At 41.1% G+C, this 27,369-nt stretch overlaps 1 long non-coding RNA gene across 1 annotated transcript; it reads left to right on the top strand.

Annotated features, from left to right (window-relative positions):
* Positions 1 to 1,047: 1,047 nt before the first annotated feature.
* Positions 1,048 to 27,369, top strand: LOC137635202 (uncharacterized). Its single transcript, XR_011042611.1, has 3 exons — positions 1,048 to 1,202; positions 12,893 to 13,026; positions 27,331 to 27,369. It is a non-coding gene; the product is annotated as an uncharacterized lncRNA (long non-coding RNA).

Genomic DNA, 27,369 nt, shown 5'->3' with positions numbered 1-27,369 from the left:
ACTTACCTTGGTTAGTATAGTTACTTGGTTAGTATAGTTACTTGCAAGTAAATATTGAAAGACCTGTTATTATATTTTGACAGATGGTCCCACCAGAAATGAGAGAGAGAGAGAGAGAGAGAGAGAGAGAGAGAGAGAGAGAGAGAGATTGTGGTCTGGAATATTTTGCATAGAAGAAACCACGTGACGTTTACTCTGTATGAAAGAAGAATTTAAGAAGTGTAATTTCAAGGTAGAAGGAAATAAAAGTAAAGATTGTGAACCTCATTACTATATTAATTTATTTAAGGCCTAGGTAATATAAACTTAATAACAATGATAAGAATAAGCTTAGAAGCTTTGCAATAAGGAACCAGGAAGTTCAGGAACCAGGTGTATATAATGTTTCTGATCTTGGGTTCCTGAGTGTTAAAATATTGTCTCTTCAGAGGGCTAGAATTGGCCAATGGCTAACTTTTGAATTTCGTTCATTTCTGTTAAGCATCCCCATTGAGAAGTACGATATTGCAAGTATTATTTAAGACTCCAAACATACATAATTATGTGTAGTTTGTATAAAAAACATGGTTTCTGATACATAAAATGAATGTCTCCAACCAGCATAATACGACTCAATTATCATGTGACTTTTTGAAAGCTGGATCTTATAGTTAATATAACCATTTTATCTGTTAATGGTCGAAAATGTCTCTTGCCTGAATGCAAGTTGTTTGTTTTGTGGTCTGACTTGATATTTGCTTTTCCAATAACACACATATATATACATACACATCATATTTAGTATATGATAATACCTAATATTTTATTTCTTACAAAATTTCGTACATAGAAATACAGACAAGTTATTGAAGTTATTGGAATAGTCAAGCTTATTAAAAGTGCTTTTCTTAAAGTGAATTTTTTTCCTTGTAGGTAATTATATATTAGAATTGGAATTGATACGATGGAAGCAAAGTAAATTGTGGTGTATTCGAAAGTGTGAAAGCTGTATATGTAGGAGGTAACTAATGATTAATGAATTTTTTTTTTTTTTACAGATTGCAAATATGACGCTTCTAGTAGTGTGCCCACGCCCCACAATCAGTGTTGTTTACAGAGCAACGAGGAAGTTGTTTTTAAATTACCTTTGTGAAATTAGTTACGTTTCGCGCGATCCTGGATGCAAAATAATTAATATAATTTGGACAATTAGAATCATTAAGGTATGTATAACAGTACAATAGGTAGTAGCCTTGCTTTTAACTATAATATACTTATTTACTTTGATTGGAGCCTTCACGAAATATCTGATGATGGAGTTAGGTCATTTCTAGTTTCGGTAAAGTTTTGCTAAAAGTAGTTTTTTTTTTCCTGCAATTTAGTTAAATAATACCGAATAATTGTCCAGTGAGGAAAGGAAACAAGTTAATACAGTAGGAAAGAATTAATGAATAATCAAAATAAAATATTTCCAAAGAATACGACAAAAGATGCAAGAGAAGGTGGAAACTAGGGTATTATTTTACTGTATTACAGGGTAGTAGCTTCGTAAGTAGTAATTATAATAATAATAATATTGGTTTCATTGTATATTATTCCATGGTAATGTAACCTAGGAAAAAAACTAACAAAATTACCATAATATTAAGTAACATTGTGGTGTATGTATGATAGCGGCCCCCTATATGTATTATTATGGCTAACTTGGAATACGGCAGTGTGATGGGGGTTGCAATGGGTGTTAGCCTCCCACCCATTAGGTATGTATTTAAGGACACTTGTAGGTTAGGGGGAAATTTACGTTAGTTGATGACTATGTTTAATTAACGCAAGAGGAACTGGCCGCTGATATACAAAGGCTCCGATGGTTAAGGTTGGAATGTGGGGCTGGTTGGGAACATGGTCTCCGACCAAGTAAAGTTGGGTTAATAGGTTGTGTTGCTTTCAATTGAGACTGATTTATAAGACTTCCATCATGTTAAATGTTTTCTATTACTGTATCGGGGAAAGGAATATAAGAAAAGCTAGGATGAAGTTGTATGATTTGAGTTTCTCTGTCTAAATTGGTTTATTTTTACTTTCCTTCAGATACTTGAATGTAAGATGAATGGGAATAATCATTATTTATTTATAGTGTAGATAATCTTTCTTGATATACTGTACAGCATTTAGAAAATAGACACAATTTGAATTTAATTGTAACCCATGGGAGATTACATTTTTGAGCCTCCGTCCCAAACCTCCAATGAAAAATAGCTTAGTCTGTTTGGTTGCTCTTGTTCTTTCTTGATTCCAAGCTTATGTCGTATTCTCTGGCAACCATAGTTGCTTGGTAACACAGTGTTGTTTATGTGGTAGTTACTGCTTATGGGTGGTTGACTGAGTTCTGCCGATGTCGGGACTTAGAGAATATCATCGGTCATATTTAGGAAATCCTTGAGGGACATAGAGATGTATAATTTTTTGTTAACTGGAAGTGTTACTAGTTGTTGAAGTTCTTTGTATATGTGTGGGGCCATTGATTTCTTGAATGATGACCTTTGTTCTGCCTGTGATCTACCAGATCTTGTTTACTCTTAAGAATGAAGCATTGTAATTGACGGGGAACTAGATACCGATCTTTGGTGTGTGTGCACAGTTCCTCAGACACCATTGCGGACAGACACGGCTAACAGAGTACGGCCCATCATAGGAATAAAGACCACTCCATTACCATACACCTGAAGGATATGTAACCTTGGATCGTTTCTCTGTTCTACGGGAGCCTTTCTCCATAGAATGTTTTTGGAGAAGTAGTTACCAATTGAAATCCTGGTACCTGGGATGGGTACCACTCCCCTAGTGTTCTTGCAAGTGTTTACGCTAGTCTCTTTTGAGCACTTTCTATCGGGACTCGTCTACCGAACCGACAGGTCTCGGTGATCTCTCTTTTCTACCCTCCTACAGGGGAATCTCGTCAGCATCAAGACAGACTTCTTTCTTGCCTCGATCTGCAACAGAGTTAATGCTACTGTTCCTACACTGCCTTCCAGATTGATAAAGACAAATCCCTCTAAGAATCCCTTTGTCGAGGAGAAGGTTATTCCTGCACGGCCACCTCCAAGCATTGACACCGATAATTTCCGAAGCTTTGCTGGTTAACAACCACCATTGTTCATACCTTCGGGTTAGGTGGCATCACGAACAGGGGACGATCTACCTGGTAGTGGCACGATGAGTTATATTATGCTAAGAAATTTCCTCTCCTCCAAGATCTAATGTATCGGAGGAGGGATGACATGGCTACATGAGTTTTTTCCATCTAAGGGAAGTGATTTACAAAAGGAGCGCACCTGCTTCTCAACCTACTTGGTGAAGAATCAATTGTGATCCTTATATCATTGCTTGACAGAAAGGCTTCTTAATACAGGTCTTCACCATTTCTCAACCGGCTCGTTATTCATCTGAACAAAATACTTCTTCTTTTCCCCAGTTCCAGTCTTTTGTCAGTGTTCGAGGACACCTTCCTGGAAATTCTAAATGCTTTCTCCGTACGGCCCATTTTCCTTTTTCGCTTATTACTCTGCAGTCTGTAGACGACATTTGGGAAAGTACAGTATGACCCTGATCTCTCCCAAACAGTTACACTAATGGCAATTGGGCCTGCTGTTTTCTTTCTCCTACATCGAGAAAGTTCTTCAATCTTCTTAGTGAAGGATGTCACTCAGGCCTTGGTACAGGTTTGCAACTAGGACTTGTGTCTGTACTCCTCGTAGAAATCGTTTGGACTCGTGAGCGCTTCCAAGAAGCTCAAGCCGCAGGGAACATTTTGCAAGGTTGCAGGTTTCAAGTGATACCACTCAAACCTGGGTGGCTGGCAGCAGATAGTGTTTTGAGACTGTCCTTTACTAGTCCAGCCTTGACGAAGCAAATAGGAACCAGCATATTTTTGCCAGTGTCACAAGTCATTCTGAAGGTTAAAAAATCTCCATTACCTTGGTTCAGGATTTTGTGGTCAGGACTTATAACTCGGCCGTACATCACTTGAAGTCCTCCTTCATCTCATCCCTCCCTGCCTCCCCATTGAGAGGACACAACAATTCTTCCTAGAGCAACATTGAGAATAGGAGAAAAGATCCCAGAATACTGGTTTTGTCTGGCTTCATGTGACATTCAGACGTGCTTCTCTGGCTAGCGAGTAGACAAAGTAATAAGAACGCTGTTTATTTCTGTCTTTGGAGTATATTCAAACGTACTCCTCCATCTGACATGGAGACAAATCGGTTGTCCCGGGTTCGAGCTCACGAAGTCGGACATATCGGATCTATACCAGCTCTCGGGAAGAACTTGTCAGGAGCACATTTCTTGAAGGCTAGAGTTGGGTAAGGACAGAACCATCTCTGCTCATTATCTATGAGATAGACCTACAGGTCCCAGGATGCTAGTATTGTATCCTTTGCCTAGTGGCAATTCATAAGCAAATCGTGTAGCAAACCTAGCTCCTTCACATAAGAAACATGTCTTATAACATAGCGATGGGAATTTAAGTTTAGAGTGAGAGGTAATCGACTGGTTCTTCTACATGTTCTTAATTCCCCTTTCTCGGGGTTCAGCACATGCTTCAGTATGTGCTGGATCTTACGCTAGATGTATGGAAGCCACACAATCAAGCAAATTTTCTTGCATATAAGTTTTATTTAGAAGTTTCTCTTCCATCCTCCTAGACGAGGGGAAGGATGGCTAAATGTATACAACCCATTATTCACAATGACCATACATCCTGACAACATATTCGTCATGCGGATATAAGTTTTCCGTGACCATCTACTAGCGCCTGTTGCGTCTTCAGTTTATTAATATTTACCCCAAGGTTTTAAAATGATTCCATTTTCTTTCCTTTCAATAGACATGTGTCTAGTAAAGTAATGAGAGAGTAGCCGTTAATGGCAAAAAGCGAAGCATTATGGGTTCTTTGTCATTCAATTTCTCTGTTGACTCGGCAATTGTAAGACTGATCCCCTTCCAGATTATAAGTTTTTGCATTTAATGTGGTGTTCCTTTGGGTTTGTTAGAGTTATGCATGGAGATAGTACAGTACTGCACTCATTCATTTATATCTTATCGCGCCACTCTTGTATTTTACGTATGGCTCTGACATTTACTTCCTGTAGATCCACATCGGAACATGCAGGTCCCAGTGGGCAGTAGCGGATGTAGTAGATGGTCTGGGGTGATTCACCTCGGGCATTCAGCGTTGATGACATAGCCTTACTTCTGAAGTCCATCTCCTGTTTCCCTAATCATGGGTCTTGCTCTATTTAAGGTGGCCCACTCCCTTCTGTTAAGGGACACTCCACAAGGTTGGTGTTCACTAGGGTCAGGTAGTGCTCCATGGGTTGAACTACTGTCCCTCTCCCTCCATATCTTCAATCTGTAGGCAGTTGGGTTCAGATGTTCAGGACCCTCCACGAACATCAAGTATTTTCTTGATTTTAGTCGCCATCTAGTACTGTGTTTTTAATAACCATGGTGAGGAGTGCATTTGCAACCGCTATCTTTCACAGTGATCTTTGGGAGCAAAGGATGATTTTCTCCTATTCATTTCTTCAGAGCAAAATTATTTTCAAGACTAAAAGCCTGAAATGGTTGATGGTATTTAATTAGAAATTGACTTATTTGTCCAACAAGAGCTGTTCAATAGCTTTTGGACAAACCACAGTATAAACATTACAATTAGTGTTTGTGGTTTGAATTAGAATTCAAATTTTTCCTGTCTTTAAATGCAATGTTACAAGTTTAGCTACAGAAACTCGCCAAGAATTGGATCTAAATATTATTAAAGCTTTGACGATTAAGGTTCAGGATATTAGGAGTATACTTACATACAGTATCTTGGTTTTAGCGGAAATGATTCTATGGAAAGAATTTTATTGGCAGTCTAATTGCTAGCATTTTGGTGTTTGCTGAAGATTGTCTTGAAGGATCCTGGCTATCTTATCGTATTGTGGGGCTCTTGATCCTGTATTAGCTGCTGGTAATGCTGTCTTTTAATTTTTTCTATTTCGATTGATTTATAATTTTCCTATTTTTGAATTACTTCAAGTACTGTACCCTTAGATGAACAATCTGGAGTACTGTTTTTAAAGCTGTATTTTGAAATTGTTCGTTTCCATCAATCTAGACCAGTTAAGTCTAGAATTTCATTTGTGTTATACAACATTTCTTTTTAATTTTTGACCTATTTCCTTCCTTCACTAGTATCCTGCCTGCATCAGTGTGTGGGAGTCAGTAGCAATATGAACATCATGGGAGGTTCATAGAAATAAACATAATTTTGATAGTAAAATGTGTTATTTCTTTACTGTACAGTACTTGCCTGATGTTCATATACATGCCCACCTTCCTCACTGACTTGTGATGTCACGGCATAAGGAATACAGTACTTTCTCATTTCTCCTAGACGTCAGGTAGGCTTTTCAATCATGTCAGTCGAAATTGATTTAACAAAAGTTTTGCGCCTTCTCCCGGTAAACGAGTTTCACATACAGTATTCCCAAAATATCTATTTTCCTCTCCTGCATCATCATCACTATTTCTTCCTCCTTTTCTCGTAAGGTACTGAGATTAATTTTCGCTATTCTTAGTGATTTAAATTTGTGTTTTTCTTGACCATGTCCGTTTTTGTTCCGAGTCCGGATGTGCCCGGGCATCCGTTGATCAACGGATCTGTCCTGAAGCAAGTCGTGCGGTTCATGAGCAAAGGATTAGACACTTATCGGCTTGCTAGGCCTGTCATGAGCCATTTCAGAGCTGTTGATTAGTGCCATCCATAAGCCTATAGCTCCCAAAAGCAGTCTTATTATAGGTTTAGGCCACTGCACCTTTACAAGGTTACACAGCTCCTTGCCCTAATGTATTTTGACCTTCGGGCCGCAGTACTTTCAACTTAAAAACTGAATAACAGAAGCACTTAGGGGTTTGTGTCTTGCCATTAATTGTTAGTGTGGTTCATTACTTTACCAGGTGCATGTGGTCTATTGACAGAAAAGAGAATAGTTTTTTTTATTTTGTTGGTAAATGATAAACCAAACTTCGGGAAAAGAAACAAGGCAAGTATAGAAATGACCAATTTTATTAATAAAACTCAGTTTTACCTTAACTATAGAAACTTGAATCCTTTAAGTCATACTTAGCCTGAAGGTCCAAAGTTAGAGCTCAGCGGCCTGTCGGATGGGTAGGGCTTCCTCACCATCCGTCAGTAACTACCTCCACCTCATTAAAGTTTTAACAGCCATACCCAGCTTTGCTGAAAGCATGGTATTCCCCATCTGGATTCTGTCATGTGCAGACCTACTACAAGAAAGGAATTTCTCCAGAACTTGAAAATTCAGGTTTAGAGGTTACTGAAACCTGCTTTCTGGCACCCATAGGCTTTCATATTTGGATTACCTCCCGGCTGTCATTTTCACACTCTTGAGTGGTTCTGTCATCACCTAACCCATCTCGTCTCGCCGTCGTTGTCAGTCTTGTGTGGTCCCTTGCCATTTTCACACTGTTGAGTGGTTCCGTCATCACCTAACCCATCTCGTCTCACCGTCGTTGTCAGTCTTGTGTGGTTCCTTGCCATTTTCACACTCTTGAGTGGTTCTGTCATCACCAAACCCTTCTCGTCTCCCCGTCGTTGTCAGTCTTGTGTGGTTCCTTGCCATTTTCACACACTTGAGTGGTTCTGTCATCACCTAACCCATCTCGTCTCCCCGTCGTTGTCAGTCTTGTGTGGTCCCTTGCCATTTTCACACTCTTGAGTGGTTCTGTCATCACCAAACCCATCTCGTCTCCCCGTCGTTGTCAGTCTTATGTGGTCCCTTGCCATTTTCACACACTTGAGTGGTTCTGTCATCACCAACCCCATCTCATTTCACCGTCATTGTCAGTCTTATGTGTTCGCTTGCCAACCAAGCACGGTCTTCATGCCCTGTTTTATGGAAAATTGCAATTTTTTCACATCGCCCCCTTGCAAATAATTACTGTACATCTCTTCAGACAGGCTGCCAACGCAAGAGCCTCTGCTCCTCCGTCATATAAACAAGTTACTGGTGCGGAGTTTTCTTATGGTTTGTTTTATTTTCAGTTTATGGGATTTGGTACATCATAAGTGTAAAACACCTTTTTTTTATTTCTCCTGCCTGAACAATTTTCCTTCCCTGCACAAATATTCAGTTGAGGTGATCCTGTCACTTTACTCATAACTGGAAGTCCCTTTATCCCCTTTACTAAAATTGTCAAATGGTCTTGTTTGCCAAGACTTTGATGCTGATGTTCTAATCACTTTGTATCATTGGTGTAACTGTTGTGACTAATATTGTCTTTATGTAGTACAGTAATCATAATTATTTTATAGTTGACGTATGGATATTGGTTGCGCTTTTGATTTCCTTCCACAAATTTATGGACATTGCCCTATGGGAACTTGCTTTGAATGTTAACCTTTTGTGGCAACCAGCCCTTTTGGTTGCTTATGATCATAGCAGTGGTGCTCTTTTGTACTCGGTGTACGTTTATTTTTATAGTTTTGTATAAGCAGATTACTCCTTCTTTACTGCTGTACAGTACTGCATGTTAACCCTTTTACCCCCAGGCTATTTGGAAATTTCCAACCCTTATCCCCCAGGGTTTAATTTTTTTCAAGCACATTTTGCAGTATATTATTTTTAAATTGCTCTAACAGCCTTAATTTTTGTCATAGAGAAGTCAGGTTGGTCTCATTCTCTTGGAAAATGCCCGAAGTTTTTCAAAAAATTATCAAAAATATGCAAATAAAATTTAAATAGCAGTTTTTTACAAGAACGTACCGGTACGTCCATGGGGGTAAAGGGATAAGTTTTGTGAAACGTACCAGTACGTCCTTTGGGGGTAAAAAGGTTAAGATTTGGGGAACTATGAAAAATATAAAGCCAAATGTGAATAGTTCAAATTGAGACAACAGGATGCCAATGTTTCATGTTTCTAATTCTATTGAATGTACTTAACATGGCCATCTTACCTTTGTTGAAGCTTTGCTTATTGGCAGAATATTTCTGGCATATATACTTCAGCCTTATTGTATTTTCTTTACTGGTGATGGTGCAAATAATATGAGCACCTTAGTTTGAAGCCCTGGTAGGTAAGATCTATTGTCTCCCTCTAACATTTCTAAACAATTTTATAGAAATTTCCCTTTTGATATAGCTATCTTATTAGTAGTTTTTTTTCAATTATCTTCTTTTGGCTCTAACATGGTATGTAAGGAATGCAGTCTTCCAACTACACGGTAATTAGGACCGTTATTTTGGTGTTCTCTTACTGCATATCAAACTAGCAATGCCACCAATGAAATTGTGAATAGGTTCTGTATACACAAAGACCTATAATAGGCAGGAATTCTAACAAAAAATTGCTTTAAAGTGATGATCCCCAATTATACATGAAAACTCATTTACACTCATTGTCAGGAAGGGAAAGTGACATAAAACTGATGATGATGATGATCCTAACTCTTGCTCACAGCAAAATGAAAATGTTAAATACAATTTCCTTGGTCCTTATAAGGCACACATCTATTGTATACACTGTACAGGAATGAGAGTCTGTATCTGAAACGTCGTAAGGTACTGTACGTACAAAACAGCAAGGCCACAAAGACTTAAAAACAGTCCCAACTATTTTACTAATGTAGTCAAGTGAGCAACAACATTAAATATGACTGATTTGAATTTTATTAGGAAAAATTAAACAACTCTTAACTGCAAAACCTTCAGTGAAATCTAGAACCTCCTGATTGGAATTTGATTCAGGGTTGCATTGTCTACCAGTTCATCCAGTTTTTGTTCATCGCTTTGATTATTTTTAGTCATTTTCCTCTGAATCAAATTCCAATCAAGAGTTGCTAGATTTCACTGAAGGATTTGCAGTTAGTGTGGTCTAAATTTTTTCTAATAGAATTCAAACCAGTTACATTTAATGCTGTATCCCACGTGACTGCATAAGCGAGATAGTTGCAACTGTTTTTGAATCTTTGCTGCCTTGCGGTTTTATACGTACAGTACCTTAAATTTCAGATACAGGCTCCCATTTCTGTACAGTGTGTATACTATGTGTGCGCCTTATAAGAACCAAGGAAACTTTTTTGACGTGTTTTATTTTGCAGTGATTCTATTGCCTGTGATAATTCTCTTGCTATCCTTGGAAACACCCTAAAAACTACATGCCTGTGTTTTGACTGTAGACAGGATGGTACAGCACTTGTGGCCTACCTTTGCCATGGATTATAGACCTCATTTTGAAGGCTGTGTGTCGGGCCTTACTTGTTAAGCTAATTGACTTTGATTTATAATAATTGGCAACAGCATTGAGGTGGTAGATGAGATAAATAACGAATGTTATATCCCAAAAGTGGGAGACTATTTGTTATCTCCGCATTGGTCACACTTGGTTGACACATGAATTTCTGCTAGCTGACCAACACCAGCCTTATTGCGACAACTGTTTGGTACCCTTGACAGTGAGACTTTTGTTGAGGGAATGCCCCATTTATAGTACTGAAAGAAATAGAAAAATGGTATGTTTGAGAAGGTGAGGATGGCAGGTTCATCCTTGCCAAGATTCTTGGACGTGATGTATTGTAGTTTGCTAGCAGCATTTTTAGGTTTATTTCAGAAGCAGATCTTCTGAAAGCCATTTAACTTTTATAATGACATCTTCGCTTTTATGGTTTTAATTGAATATTCTTTTATTCTTTATTTATGACAAATGATATTGGCATCAATGACCTTAGATGTCAGGAGGCCAGAAAACTTCAAATCAATCAGTCAATCAATTGACTGTGGAACAATAACTTATTTGTACAGTTTCATATTTGTTCTTACCAACCGAGACATTTAGCTTTGACACTCTCTGCTTTTCCAACTAGGATGACATAACATATATTCAAAAGTAACAATGATATACAGCATTTTGACATTGTTACATGAGACTTGTGCACAAGGTGATTTGAAAATAATAATATTTTCTTTAACTTGTGTTAAGTTTCATTCAGGATGTAAAAAGGGACCAGTCAATGTTCTACTGAGTATGAGAGTGAATGGCCCAGATGTATAGGAGTTTGTTTACTATTCTCGCATATTATTCTGAGCTAAGAAACAATAGAATATTAAAGACTTGCCCCCAAAAACACATCTGCTTTGCCTTACCATCCCTGTACAGTGTCAGGGTATGTACATCCCAGAGAAGTTTTCTCTCAATAAATGAATAACCAAAAGATATACAGTACTGTAACAGCCGTACAAGATAGGATTTATATCGTATTATACATCCTGCCATGTCTTTTAATCAGTCTACGTCAGTATCTTCTTGAAAAGGTTTTACGTCAACTCTTCCCTCTATGGTTGTCAGTCTTGTAATTGTTCTCCTTAACTCTTATCAGTTCTAGGTCTTCATCTATCCCCATTTCCATGAGCATACCCTTATGTGCTACAGCTCAGAGTAAAGCTAAATGCGCTTCAGTATATGCCAATAAAAGGCGTTTGCAAATCCATTGATTTAAGGATAGGACCTTATGGTCAAGATGGCCTATTAGGAAGGACTTTTATGTTGCTTATGACCTGAGATCTATTGATAGCTGAATTATTAGATTGGCTGTGACTGCTTATATGTAAACTACCTGAGCTCTTTGTGTAATGTGAAACTCAGAGGTACAGCAGATGTCACCATGATGCCTGTGGTTACTGGTACGAGGATGACCTCGGTTGTTGATAGATTAACTGGAAACACAATCACATGGCATCAGTGCCTCATATTCATGGCAAAGACCTAATCCAGGAGGAGAATTAAATACAACTAAGTAGCGTTTACACTCATGGTAGCATAAAACTACAAGGGATGTCTTCTGTGAATTTCAGAGTTCTGTAGTCACTGTTCTGTGACCTGCGAGACCCTCTATAGCTTCATGTCCACTTTGCTTTCTTGTCTCATTGGATGGAGATGGTTTCATGAAAATGAAAATTAATTGGAGTTTAGTTTAGGGTCACTATTATTAATCAGGTGTTATTAGATTGTAACTTTGGTAACCACAGCTTCCTTCATTAATTGAGAGAAGGAGACTTTCCTGTTCTAGGCTGTATGACATAGATAGCAATTAGGATCCACCAGGTGGTGGGTCACTTAAATGCTAATATCTTTATCTCTTGATTGACTTTGTAGTTGTGTCCTTGATGTATTGAAGATTCTGAGCCCTGAAAAGGACATGGATACCCTTCTTTATTTCTTCTTGTGCTTTGTTTTCTGCCTTCAACGTTAACACCAGAATACTGTGGTTGGGAAGTAGCCGGTTTTGTCCGCAGATGGTCTGTGGGTCGACGTGGGATGATGTTGGGGAAACAGTGTGGGATATTATTGATGTGGGTATGAGGGCGGGTATGGTGTGGGTGTAACGTGTGATGAAATTGATAATTAAAACCGTTAAGTTTGAAGGAATGCTCTCTCTCTCTCTCTCTCTCTCTCTCTCTCTCTCTCTCTCTCTCTCTCTCTCTCTCTCTCTCTCTCTCTTTTTTGTGACAGTGTTGTGAAAGACGTAAGTATTCTGGGAGGGTTTGATGTGCACCCAGTGAGCCTTTCTGTCTTGATGAAGTGACCATGACTGTGGAAGTTTATTGCACATGGCTTTCATCCACACAGCAGTTGCGTTTGAATATGGGAGGGATAGATTTTTAATTTACCTAGGAGCCACCCACTGTTACTAGAAATTGTTTTAATGACAAATGCATACACACAACAACACACACACACACACACATACTGTATTGGCTGTTTGTCCTGTTAAAGAAGTTTTCATATTGAAAGTTAGGTTTAAGAAGAAAGAGGTTCATTGCTATTTAACCAATTCCTTTTGTCGTTTCAGTGTTAAGGCCCCACCAGTGAAAAATAGCCCAGTGTGGAAAGAAAATAAGGAAGTAAAGTAGAAGACTGTCGAGCTCTAGCGGAACTAGAGCTCCAGTCCAGCGATTGCCTTCAAGAATACAAAACACTGTATTGGTAAGTATTTTTGTATTTGTAGGTCCTGTTCATTTTTTGTATTTTTTGTATTTATGAACAGATGGATCCGTTTGTCAGGTGTAATTATTATTCTTATTATTTTTATTATTATTATTATTATTATTATTATTATTATTGTTTTTATTGTTATTTTTATTATTATCATTATTTATTATTTTTATTATTATTATTTTTTATTATTTTTTATTATTATTCTCATTATTATCATTATTATTATTATTACTACTACTACTACTACTACTACTACTACTACTACTACTACTACTTGCTAAGCAACAACCCTAGTTGGAAAAGCAGGATGCAATAAGCCCAGGGGCCCCAACAGGGAAAATAGCCCAGTGAGGAAAGGAAACAAAGAAAAATAAAATATTTTAAGAACAGTAACAACATTGAAATAAGTATTTCCTATATAAACTATAAAAAAAATCTTTAAGAAAACAAATGGAAGAGAAATTAGACAGAATACTTGTGCCTTGCCACTGAATCGTAGACAATGCTCTTTTACATAGGTCTCTTGCTTCTAGTACAGTATTATTATTATTATCATTATCATCATTATTATTATTATTATAAGGTACAGACAACCCTAGTTGTTACATGTATAATTGTTCCGTAACTGAAGTACAAACCACACTATTTAATATGGGTAATTACTTTCGGCGTAGCTGAAATGACGAGCCATTAGAATTTTAACGAGGGTTTACTACCCCACCGCTAGTTAGCGGGGGGTAGGGGAGGGTAGCTTGCTACCCCCCCTCTCACACCTGTGCTTGAGCTCACTTTGATCTCGGCTCGGGTGGTAGTCGGACGTGTCCGCTCTCACCCTCGCCTCTCTGACAGCCATTAATGTCTCTGACCGCCCTTGTGGAACATTCATGTCGGCGGTCGAGACTTACCCTTACACCCTTTGCCCGTACTGTAGAGGCCAACGGTGTGATAGTGGTAATAAGTGTGGTGAGTGTAGGGAGTGTTCTACCTCCCAGTGGGAGAGGTTTTCCCGACGACTTAAGAAGTCTAGGTGGGATATTTCTCCTTTGAAGTTTTCTTTGAAAGGAGAAAATCCCAAGGATTCTTGTTCCGTTGCCCAAACCTCCTCCAAAGCTCCTGCTCGATCGGTCTCTTTCGAGAGACCATCGAGTGGTAGCGTAGACCGTGGTTCTGTTTTCCGATCTCGGGGTTCGAGAGATGGCGTTGCCTCCCCTAGCAAGGCAGCTCCACCTCTTCCACCGGGGGAGGATTTAAATTTAAATTTAAATGTAACAAATTTATTCCGATTGGGGGCCGCTGTCAAACAATCGCCGACTTTGGCAGAGGTTGATCCTCTGTCTATTGTCGACGTTGTGGTGTCAGAGGTATCCAATGCGGTATCTTCTAATATCTCTGCCTCTTCTCATCCCGCAGTAGCTGAAGGCTTAGTTTCTCCCGTTCCTGCTCAACCTACGAGGGAGAAACTAAGTCCAACAGTCTCTCCTGCCGGAGATTCTCTCCCTCGGGGGAGTTCACTCACAGAGACTCCTCTTCGGAGGACTGCTGAAGGTCAGCTTGCCGATCCAACGGCCCCCAGAGGGCGTATACGTCGCAAGGCTCGCCTTCCTCTTTGCCGCAGAGGCCTTCCTTCACCTTATAAGACGGTGAGGAGGCGCTTCTTTGGTTCATCATCGTCGTTGCAGTCCGCCGCCGAGGAGCCTCGTCATCAATCACCGACTGTTCCTACTACGACCCTGATTCTCTCTGCGGATCGTTCACGATCCCCTTCAGTGGAAGGTCGTCCTTTCAAAGGACACGTCGACCTTCCACCCGACAGACCTGCTGACCTGCCGTTGCCGTTCCTGGCAGCTGATGCGCTTTATGCGCCAACTAAACCTGTCTATCATAGTCAGGCACCTGTCCCTTCGGGGCATCAAGGGCATACGCGCCATCATGCGCACACTTCCCTTAGGCGCCATGCTAAGCATGCGCTCCAACGATCACCTGCCCACACTGAGATAGCGCACAGGCGCTCACCTGCTGAGGTTCCTGAGATAGCGCACAGGCGCTCACCTGCTGCTGTTCCTGAGATAGCGCTCACCTGCGCGCCTTCAACCTACTGCGCGCCAACGATCTCCTTCTTGCCCATGATTTTCGGATCTGGGTGCGGTAGGGAAGTCTAAGACTACTTCTACTCGTCAGCGCTTGCCAGCGCTCAATTGCACGCATTCACCTGCGCGCGCCCACGCCCATCCCCTACAGCGGCTACACACCGCCAGCGTGACGTGCGCCCACGCCCATCCCCTACAGCGGCTACACACCGCCAGCCTGACGTGCGCCCACAAGAGGCGCGCCAACGAACACAGGTTCCGACTGCGCGCCCGCGCGCACCCTACAACATATTCTGGGGCGCGCGATCTCTTGCCTGCACGCCCACGGGCCCTTCATCCTGATCCTGTGCGCCCGCACGAACATTCACCCTCTTGCGCTCGCGCGCACAATCGGCCTCCTGCGCACTCTCGTGGGTCTCCTGCGCACGCTTCTACGTGCCATTGCTCGCCTGTGTGAGCCCTCGCAATCGCACTCGCGCGCGCATCAGCATTCCCCCGCGCGCGACCCCAGGTATTCCCCATCACGCGAGCGCCAGCGCGCTGCCCTGCGCGATCATCAATACCCTCCCGTGCGTGAGGCTGCAGGACAACGCACGGCAAGGTCGCCATCGCCATATTCTCCCCCCCCCCAAGCGCAGAACAGCGCGTTAGCTGGTGGGGGAGAAGGTTCCAGAAAGGTTCAGGGACATTTCTTCTTCCTTTTCTTTACAGGCGAACCCCCCTATGGAAACTCCTCCCAGGGATCGGTCAATCCCTGTCCCTCCAGAGGGAGTGTCTGATAGTGCAGCCAGCAGCCTTGGTTTGGGGCACTAGTCAGAGTGGTTATGCAGGCCTTCAAGCCTGTTCTCTCTGAATTGGGTCACAAATCCTTGGCTGCGTCTACCCCCCTGAAGAGAAAAAGAGGAGTTTCGGACGCGGTGACTTCTCCGAGGACTAAGCTGTCTCCTCGTAAGCCTTCGAGGCAGGGGCCCCCCCCCCCAGACTTTTTCTCCCTCCCTGTCAGACGAGGACTACCCATCCTCAGGGGAGTCACGTGAGGTGAGACGTTCCCCCATCGCACCAATGGGGGAAACCCCACCTCACACTGGAAAGTCTTCTCGGGTAAGGGCAGAGAAGAGCCTACCTCCGTCGTTGTTGGAGTCCTACATCCCTCCCAGGAGGGAGTTGAAGGACTCTAAAACAGTACCGAAATCCTCGACAAGACTTAAAAACTGAGCCAGCCAGTCACTCGGAGAACGTCAGAACGTCCGCGATTTTCCCCAAGAAGAGCCTTTGGGGACAGGAGACTTCGCTGCGAGTCCATCCAGAGGAGAGCTACAGGAGTCAGAACATGCATTTTAGCAAGTTCTAACCCTTATGAGGACTTTCATTGGGTTTGCTGACCCAGAGATTCTCCCTCAAGAGGGCAAAAACACGGTCTTGGACCGAGTATTTTGGACTGAAAAACCCTCTAAGGCCAGTGCGGGTCTGCCATGGTCTCAGGGGGTTAAGAGTACTAGGGACAAGATTGCGGTCCAGCGCTCTCAGCTAGCCTCCTCCAGCCGATCCAGTGCCGGCAACAAGCTTCTCCCACCTCCTCGCGTACTGCAGAGGGGGTACTTCGAGATCTTAGAGGAGCCTTGTTTAGCTCTTCCCCTTCACCATTCTTTGGAAGAGCTTACCAGGGGAGTCCCTCTTGAGAGACTCTCCAACTGGCAGGTCTCATTCTCAGCGACTGAGATCCTTAATCAGGAGAAGGTTGCGAAGTGTGCTATGCAGGCCACTAAGTGGCTTGACATCTGGTTAGGGACCTTAGGTATTCTGATACGTTCGGAGGATTTCTCCAAAGAACGTACCAGGAAAGCTATGGAGACCTTTTTACTCTTAGGCACTCGCACTATCTAGTTTCTGGCCCACCAAGTCTCGAACTTGTGGGCGAACACCATCCTGAAACGTCGGGATGCGGTGGCTGAGAGGTTCCTTCCGAAGGTCCTTAGCACCGAGATAAGCAGGCTCAGACATTCATCCGTGGAGGGAACGAATCTATTTCAGCATGCTGCTGAGAGGTGGAGGAAGTCCCACCAAGACTCCCTCCTACATAGGGCTTTGACATCCAAGCCCTATAAGCCTCCAGCACCCCAGCAGCCCCATCCTACCAAGACTACGAAACCGACAACGGCAGCGAAGACAATGGTGTCTAAGCCCTTTCCTGTCAAGGATAGGAAAGGCAAGAAGTCCTCCAAGGAAGGGAAAAATCCTAGAGGGAGCAGCTGAGGCTGCAAACACTAGGATTGGAAGTCCCCCTGCAAGTCCACCAGTGGGGGGATGCCTACAAAGTTGCGCAGACAGGTGGCAGCAACTCGGGGCCGATTCCTGGACGATTTCCGTAATCAGTCAGGGATATCGCGTCCCGTTCACAACATCTCTACCTCCCCTGATGACGAATCCAGTGTCATTGAGCTCCCTTGCCATGGGATCAGCAAGGGGGCAGGCCCTTTGGGCAGAAGTCCAGACCATGTTGAAGAAGGGTGCTCTCCAAGAGGTCCTCGACGGGTCCCTAGGCTTCTTCAGTCAACTCTTTCTTGTAAAGAAGGCGTCTGGAGGCTGGAAACCAGTCATCGACCTCTTGGCTCTGAACAAGTTTGTCAAACAAACTCCGTTCAGTATGGAGACCGCAGACACGGTCAGACTCGCAGAGACCACAAGACTTCATGTGTACAGTGGATCTGAAGGAAGCGTACTTCCAGATCCCAGTCCATCCGTCTTCAAGGAAGTACTTAAGATTCAGCCTAGACAACAAGGAGTACCAGTTCAAGGTGCTGTGTTTCGGTCTCTCCACAGTACCACAGGTTTTCACCAGAGTTTTCACCCTAATATCGTCGTGGGCACACAGGATCAGCATCCGTCTCCTCCGTTATCTGGACGACTGGCTGATCCTAGCAGACTCAGCGTCATCCCTTCTTCAACACCGAGAGAAACTTCTGGGACTTTGCCAGGATCTGGGGATCATGGTAAATCTCGAGAAGTCCTCTCTGCTTCCCACTCAAAGACTGGTTTACCTAGGCATGATTATAGACACCAATCTCCACAAAGCCTTCCCATCAGACAACAGGATAGCAAGGCTGAGGAAGGTCTCAAGCCCTTTTCTCAGACGAGAAGAGCTTCCAGCCCAATCGTGGTTACATCTCCTCGGTCACTTCTCATCTTTGGCTCATCTAGTTCCCAATGGTTGCCTCAGGATGAGGTCTCTCCAGTGGCAACTCAAGTCCCGGTGGAATCAAGGTTACAATTCCCCAGGTGTCATGATCCCTAGGGGACCTGCGGAACGGACGGACGGACCTCCAGTGGTGGGTGACAGACGAGAACCTACAAAGAGGAGTGGATCTTCTCGTCCTCCCCCCGGATTTGATGCTGTTTTCGGACGCCTCAATGAAAGGGGGGGGGGGGGGGTCCCACGTTCTACACCACAGGACCTCAGGCCTGTGGTCAGAATCAGAAAAGTGCCTCCATATAAATGTTCTAGAGATGAAGGCCGTTTTCTTGGCCCTTCAACAGTTCATACCTGGCGGGTCACTTTGTGGTGGTGATGAGCGACAACTCCACAATAGTGGCTTACATCAACAAGCAAGGAGGTACCTTTTCAAAGCAGGTATCCCATCTTGCAGTAGAGATACTGAGATGGACCGAAGTCCACTCGATTCCACTATTGGCACGTTTCATTCCAGGCAAAAGGAATGTGCTCGCCGACAATCTGAGCAGAGCGTCTCAGATATTGAGTACCGAGTGGGCTTTGGATCATCTAGTAGCCAACAAAGTACTGACTTTGTGGGGTTCCCCGACTGTGGATCTGTTTGCGACAGCGTTGAATTTCAAGCTCCCGCTATACTGCTCCCCAGTCACGGATCCCAAGGCGCTTTGGCAAGATGCCTTCCAACAACAATGGGACAACATTGATGTGTACGCCTTACCCCCGTTCTGTCCGATGAGGAGGGTGCTCAACAAGACCAGAATATCGGTCAATCTTTCAATGACCCTCATAGCTCCGCTATGGCGTCATGCGGAATGGTTTCCGGACCTTCTGCAACTCTTAACGGAACTTCCGAGAGAACTCCCTCCGTGACACGATCTACTCAGACAACCACATGCCAACATCTTCCACAAAGCAGTAGCTTCGCTACGACTTCACGCCTGGAGACTATCCAGCATCTCCTTGCTGAGAGAGGATTTTCGCAACAAGTTGTGATCAGGATGTCTGGACATCTGCGAAAATCATCCGCATCTTCCTACCAGACAAAGTGGAAATTCTTCTGTGGTTGGTGTCGTGGAAGGGGTATCTCTCCACCCGATGCTACTATTCCAGCAATAGCGGAGTTCCTCGTGTATTTGCGGGAAGAAATGCGCCTTTCAGTCTCGGCGGTGAAAGGCTATCGCTCAGCCTTAAATCTAGCCTTCAAGCTCAAAGGAATGGACATTTCTTCCTCGCTGGAACTTTCCCTACTCATACGAAGTTATGAACTTACCTGCCCTCAGTCAGAAGTGAGACCTCCTCCATGGAACGTGGTTCGAGTTCTCAGGTCTCTTAAGAGACTTCCCTATGAACCATTACGCCAGGCTTCAGATCGCCACCTAACTTGGAAGACGGTGTTCCTACTAGCTTTGGCTTCAGCCAAGCGAGTCAGTGAACTTCATGGTCTCTCGTATGACATCGCCCATTCAAGGGGATGGGGTAGGTAACGTTCAAATTCGTCCCTGAGTTTATTGCTGAGACTCAAAATCCGGGGGTGGCGGACCCTAGGTTTGACTCCTTCCAGATTTCGTGTCTCCGTTCTGTAACAGATGACCAAGACCATCTCCTACTGTGCCCAGTAAAGAGCTTGAGGCTGTATCTCAAAAGAACGGCTGCAGTCCGTCTTCAGGTGCAAGCATTGTTCGTTAGCACTGGGAGGACTAAGAGGAGGGTCACCAAGAACACCATCTCGGCATGGATTCGTAGAGTGATCCATCTGTCAATGAATCCAGACCCTCCTCCGCCACATCTCCCTAGAGCATATGATGTCAGGGGCGTAGCTACGTCCCTGGCCTTCAAGAAGAATTTCTCAGTGACGCAGGTTCTTCAGGCTGGGCTGTGGAAGCGTCAGACGACCTTCACAGCCCAGTACCTGCAAGACGTGACCCACAGGAGGCTCGATACGTTCTCTATCGGCTCTGTGGTGGCTGCACAACAGCTGGTTTAAAACCTCAGGCTCCTTATTGGACAAGTAGCAGAAGGTTGAGGGCTTTGTTACCCGGTCTTAGTCTGCATGAATGAAAAGGTTTGTCTGGCCCTTATTCTTTTCTTCTTCTTCCCCTCTCTTGGGGAAAGCAGCCTCCTGGGTTCTCTGCACAGCTGACCTCAAACCACTGCAGGTAAACCATGTTTCCTTGTGTTCCTGGTATTAAGGTTAATACTGTCACGTCCCCATACCCTGACAAGGTGGTATTGGGAGAGTCCGAGCCGAAAGTTTCCATCTAAAGGACTACAGGTCAACTTCCTAGGACGAGTCACACTTTATTATACCTTCACACACAGCTTGCGTAGGCCGCAGTCCTTGCGTAGCAAGGTTCTAGCAAGGTGCAGGGACTCCTTATTGTTGAGTGCTGACACACTCAAATAATGAGTGCCCAGGCAAAGCCAAAAGCCAGTACTGGCTGGGACTTTCCCCCCTTCCTAATGGGTGAGTCACCCCTATTAAATAGCGTGGTTTGTATGTCTGTTACGGAACAAATGACAAATTCGTAGATAATTTGTATTTTTCCTAACTATACTGTATAAACCTTAGCTATTTAATCAAACTTGCCCGCCAGCCCTATCCCTGTGGAAGTCCTACCTCCAAGCAAAGTGAGCTCAAGCACAGGTGTGTGTGTGAGGGGGTGGGGTAGCAAGCTACCCTCCCTACCCCCTGCTAACTAGCGGTGGGGTAGTAAACCCTCGTTAAAATTCTAATGGCTCGTCGTTTCAACTACGCCGAAAATAATTACCCGTATTAAATAGTTAAGGTTTGTATAGTTAGGAAAAATACAAATTACCTACGAATGTGTCATGTTTCTCTCTCTCTCTCAGAACACTCCGGAAGCAAAATTGATTTTCAGGGAAAGTATGAGCATATAAAAATATATTTTGCTTCAATTATTCAGAGGCATCCTTGCACTCTTTAGGAACTGTGTGCGAGCACCACTGGTTAAGAATCAATGCTCTAGTGCGTTGTCAAGTTTGTGTCACCACTCCATAAGAATTAAATAAATTGTAGAGTATATCTTGTTCAATATATTTAGTTTTAAATAACACACATAATTATCTCCTTTGTGAGAGGAGTTTCTTACTGACTGTAAAGTACAGTACTGTGCTTGAACTTTTATATGTAAACAATGTTTATAATTCCATGTGAGGCGAATTAATTTTTGTCAAGACTATTGATGTTAGTCTCCTTTCACATACTTTTATTTATTTTTTTGCCCTGACCTTGTACCATTGTGCTTTTATAACTGGGGTTGCAGGGCTACTTATGACGATATGAAATATGATAGCAATAACAATATTTAAAGAAAATTATACTTGTAACTTACTTTAGTACCCCTCATGACGAGATGAAGACCTCGGCTCTGTTTTGAGCAGTAGGTGATATGGTGTACAGGATGCATTGGTCCTGGTCTGTATGAGTTTCCTAAAAAAAAAAATCCTTACATTACAGAGAAAGGATTAATGAGAAAGAAAGAAACTTATCCCAAAGATAAATCCCTTTAGTAAGAACTGTATTACTTTCTCCTTTTTTTTTGTGGGACTTGGATAACTAATGAGTGATTCCTAATCACTCTTACTGTTAATAGGCTTTTAAATTTTGCTGTATACTTATACGGTATTTACAGCGCTCATTCTGTCTCCTTTTTTTTTCTTACTTACAAACATTCTTTTTGCTGTAACTTTTCCGTGCAAGTTCATGGACTTTTAGTCTACTGATGTTTGAATAAATGTTCCCACTTCAGTCCAAGACCTGAGATTGGAAACTGCGCTTGAAGTGTGCCAGTAATCAGCACCTTCTTAGGGAAAGGTTTATTTTGGTCTTCTATTTACAAAGAAAACATTCATAGTAAAGATTTAGAGTTGAACATTACCTTAAACAAAATCAGCAATGCCTCATGAAGTTTGAGTCCTGCAGTCACTGTGCTCTGCTTTCTATGACTAAGTACTATAACTCAGCAATGTCTGAGATTCCTTTAGGGAGAATCGCTATCCGTCAAAGATATACTTTAATAAGAGAAGTATATCAACTTTGCTATGGTCTGTCAACAGTGGTTGGTCTTATCAGGTTGTAGGTTCCTTAAACAAACCTCCCTTCACAAAGCAAGAGAAGATGATTTTCTTGTTTTAGAATGTACAGTATGTCGTAGAAAGGAGTTTGGATCCACTGAACCACTAATTTCTCCCTTCTCCCCGGACTTTACGATCTTGGCCTTGTTCTGTCGAATCTTATGATCTCTGAAAGTGATGTGACCTACAAAGAACAATACTCTTTCATATTCCTTGTCTACCCTTCTTAATGTTTTCTATGCTTTACTATGATTCTTATGTCTGCAGTGCTCTTTTGTGTGTGAATGCAGATGGAACCTCTACCTGCTAAGTTGTGGAAAAATGTGTTGCTTTGATAATGAAACTTTAGATTCTAGACTGCTTTAATTTAGGCTGGGCTTATGATTCACTGTTCTGTACTGTATGAATGTATTAAAGAGAAAAAATTAAATATGCAAACATTTAATGGGGCAGTTTAATATACTTGTAGTGCAGTAGCATCAGTTTCTTCATCCCCTATATTCCATTTTTGGGAGTTATTCTGGTCATTGTTTATGCACTCTCATTTTCATTCATTACATACAATATGAAATGCATGTGTGTGTGATGGTACTTTTATAATGCTTGATCATCAAGATAGTATTTAAGGAGGCTAGAATTTTGGTTATTTAGCTCCTGAATGAATTAGCGTTACATTTATAGATTAAATACAAATTTATTTCTTATCAATGATATAAAATATTTGACCTATTTGATATACCGTAGGCTATACTTCTTATTTGCATTTGATAATTTATATTAAACTTTGTGTATGTTTGCATAGATTAGTCAACGTTAGACAAGGATATGGGATTAGTACAGTAAAGCCTTGGCTAGGTATATATTATTCATTTGACCACAGTTTTGACATATTTGCACCTGCTTGGTAATAATAATATCAAATGGTGTGTATGAAACTATTAAAAGGTTCATGTTTTTTCCACTATGGACTTCAGTCTCTTTCACTATGGCAAGTGCATGATGTAAAGTAACTGGCTAAAGGAAGGTTGTTCAGACGCAACTTGTGAAATGATTCAAGTTAAGTACTTATTCCAGGGGATTTAGATTTCATTTTCCTTTGCTTGCTTAGATCCCAGGATGAATTACAAACATCTTGTTTCTTCAAGGAGTTCTGTCAGAGCAGATGTGGCTGTAAGGATATTATTTTATGAGTACTCCACTCGTGTAATGGTTTAAGACATCTTTTGTCTGTTGGCAGATTCATAGGCCATGACCAGTACTATTATTATTATTATTATTATTATTATTATTGTTATTTGATAAGCTACAACCCTAGTTGGAAAAGCAGGATGCTATAAGCCCAAGGGCTCCAGCTGGGAAAATACCCCAGTGAGGAAAGGAAATAAGGAAATAAATATACTGTACTATGAGAAGTAAATAACAATTAATATAAAATTTTTAAGAACGGTAATAATAAAATAAATCTTTCATATATAAACTATGAAAACTTTAAAGAAACAAGAGGAAGAGAAACAAGGTAGAATAGTGAGCTCAAATGTACCCTCAAGCAAGAGAACTCTAACTCAAGACAGTGGAACACCATGGTACAAAGGCTATGGCACTACCCAAGACTAGAGGACAATGGTTTGATTTTGGATTTCTTCGTAGAAGAGTTGCTTACCATAGCTAAAGAGTCTCTTCTTGCCTTACCAAGAGGAAAGTAGCCACAGAACAATTACATTTTAGTAGTTAACCCCTTTAGTGAGTAGAATTGTTTGGTAATCTCAGTGTTATCAGGTGTATGAAGACAGAGGAAAATATATAAAGAATAGGCCAGATTATTTGGTGTATGTGTAGCCAAAGGGAAAATAAGCCATAACCAGAGAGAAGGATCTAATGTAGTTGTTCTCCAATGATCTTTGGCCCTTGACAAATTATTGTGGTTTTATTGTAGTCAAAATTAGCATTTTGTTTAATGCAATATAGATCCTATTACTTCACCTTATCATTCATTTTTTCCCAATCTCCATGAAACCGATTTGTTCAAAGAGACATTTATGTGTTTTAACCCAGTCTGGTTTATACCAAGAGATATAAGATTTCACCTAACCTGCCCAAGGGCTCTCATTACTGAGAAGATTGTCGGCTATTAATGCCAGCTTCTATTTTTCGTATACTGAAGTAGGGTCATATATTAATTCTAATGAATCTTTTGGTTGTGGGACCATTTAAATTCCTACCAATTTGGCCTAGAAAAAGTACATTTTAAAGGCCAAAGAATTCATGTCATTTAGGAGAGGATGAGGATCTAAAGTTTTGCTGCGGTAACTTAAGCTTATTGAAGCCACAGTATTAGGAGTGTTCCGTATGTCAGTCAATATTGGCTCTGTAGTACATTATACTTTCTCTAAAGTAAGAGTCAACAAGGATAGAGTACTTAAAACTTGAGTTTAGTCCCCATTTCACAAGAGACTTTTGAACATCTTTTGTTATGTAAAAGAAGTCTACAGTATTGTTATTACTAATCTACGTTTACCTTTCATTACCTTAGAGACATTTTTGTTAGACACTATGACGGCTATGGAATATGGGTTGTGATAGTTTGGCTTTCATTTTCTTATCATAGAGACCATATTGTATGACTAGGATATTTCCTTTGAACTAGTTATAGTCAGCTTAAAGCATGTAGTGGCTGGAAATTAGTGGTTGCTTTGTGCTCATGACTTTCAGATGTGTGATATGGACAGGAATTTTGATTAACAGTAATGCTTTAGGTCAGTCTCAATCATCATCATCATCATCATTACAATCTCCTTTGTCTATTGACGCAAAGGGCCACAACTTACAGTAACAAGAATTTTGGGTGTGTAGGAAATGCCCCCCTAAATCTTGATGAAGTCACTTGCAGAAGGGTAATGGATTAGGTTTAAGGTGATAGATAAAAGGTCTTTTTGGCTTCTAATCCTGATGCCTGGCAGGTGATCATACTGGAATTAGTATGGACTGCCAGGGGTCATTTTCCTTAAATAGATATGCACTGAGTATCACATGGAACTGGCTAACCTTTGATGAATCTAGGCAATGAATTCTCTACGGATTTTTTTAAACCTATAGAATTCTACAGAAGTCTTTATCTCCATCATCCAAGAGTTTTGTTTTTGATATATGCGATAAATAAGATTTTTATTCATATAATTATAGTGTCACTGTTCTGCAGTGGTAGAATGCTGAACTGACATTTGAGAATTTTGTCGTATTTGCACTTGTGGCTCACCCAATCCTCCCAGCTTTGAGTGGCTTCTGTACCATGGTCTTCCACTGTCTTGGGTTAGAGTTCTCTTGCTTGAGAGTACACTTGGGCATACTATTCTATCTAACTTCTCTTCCTCTTGTGTTGTTAAGGTTTATATACTTTATATAGGAGATATTTATTTTAATTATGTTACTCTTCTTAAAATATTGTATTTTTCCCTTTTTCCTGGGCTATTTTCCCTGTTGGAGCCCCTGGGCTTATAGCATCCTGCTTCTCCAACTAAGGTTGTAGCTTAGCAAGTAATAATGATAATAATAATAGCACAAAGGCAAGAGAGTAAGGAGCAAAGTAAAGTAGACTACTGTACCAAATCTGCGGCCCAGTATGTGCGTTTGTCTACAATTCATGTCGCCAACACCGTTTGATGGTATAGCACTGACAATGACTTATGATATACCAATATAATTTTGTATCAGATCTTTAAAACTGTTTTGGTGCCACATTAGCTAATGGTCAATGCAGTCCTGTGAACTTTATATCGTCTACCTGTCAATCTACACTTCATCATGTAGTTTACTTGCTTATCCACAGTTAAGATACAGTTTGTATCAACTAAAAAACCTGTATTACAGGTTGATAGATATAAATACTGTACTGTACAAGAACTGTATTTTTTCAGCTACCTTATGCTTTATGCATTTCTGATTGGTGCAAACCATTTTTTCAAGCCCTTTGTGTATAAGTTAGTACTGTGACCCTAAGAAAAACTGCATTGTACACTTAAAAAAGGGAAGATATGCTGTAATGAATTTGTCAATGCTGTAGCAATGATGCCTATTAATATACAAACACAAAATTTAAAAAGGACCTATAATAGGACATGATGCAACCTAAGATAACCTAACCTAGTACTGTACTGTAGGTCATTGTTTACATTCTCTTCCAATTCTTCTCTTCTGTCTAATTTCTTCCTTTTTCCTTGTGAAACTTTTATTATAATTTCATTAGATTGTGTTTTATATTATAAGAATATTAGTAAATGTTTATGATCAGTACAGTTTTTGGAATAAGATGTTGACACTGCATTATAATATTAAGACAATATTCTCTTTTGAATATTATAGTGGAAGATATCTTATTGATTATTAATTTGTATACCATATATAATGGTTTAATTTGAATTTGCTAATGTATTCTTCAGAAGTTCAAACTTTCTTTGAAATTTAAATGTTTACCAGGCTGACATAAGTCACTTCTCGTAGTTTATATAAGACATATCCATTTCAGTGTTGTTACTGATCTTAAGACATTTTATATTCATGATTTATTACTTCTCATATAGTTAATCATTTCCTTTCCTCATTGCACTATTTTGACCTGTTGGAGCCCTTGGGCTTATAACTCCTTGCTTTTCCAACCAGGGTTATAACTTTTCTAGTTATAATTGTAATAATAATAATTATAACAATAACAATATTACTAAAGATTTTAGGTCTTTTGCTTTGTGAAATGCATTATTAACTATAAGATTTGTTAGTTTTTGTTCATATATATGAGTTAAAACTTTATATTGATTATTTTGTAATTGTTGAAATGGTTTGTATCTAAAGATGGTAGTGCTGTACTGAAAAATGATTTGATCTTTTCAGGTGTTTAAGGCCTCGGGAGAGCATCATGGCTATAAAAAT

This window comes from Palaemon carinicauda, unplaced genomic scaffold (genome assembly GCF_036898095.1).
Source record: "Palaemon carinicauda isolate YSFRI2023 unplaced genomic scaffold, ASM3689809v2 scaffold101, whole genome shotgun sequence".
Taxonomy (NCBI): Eukaryota; Metazoa; Arthropoda; class Malacostraca; order Decapoda; family Palaemonidae; genus Palaemon; species Palaemon carinicauda.
This window is presented reverse-complemented; position numbering and strand designations above follow the sequence as displayed.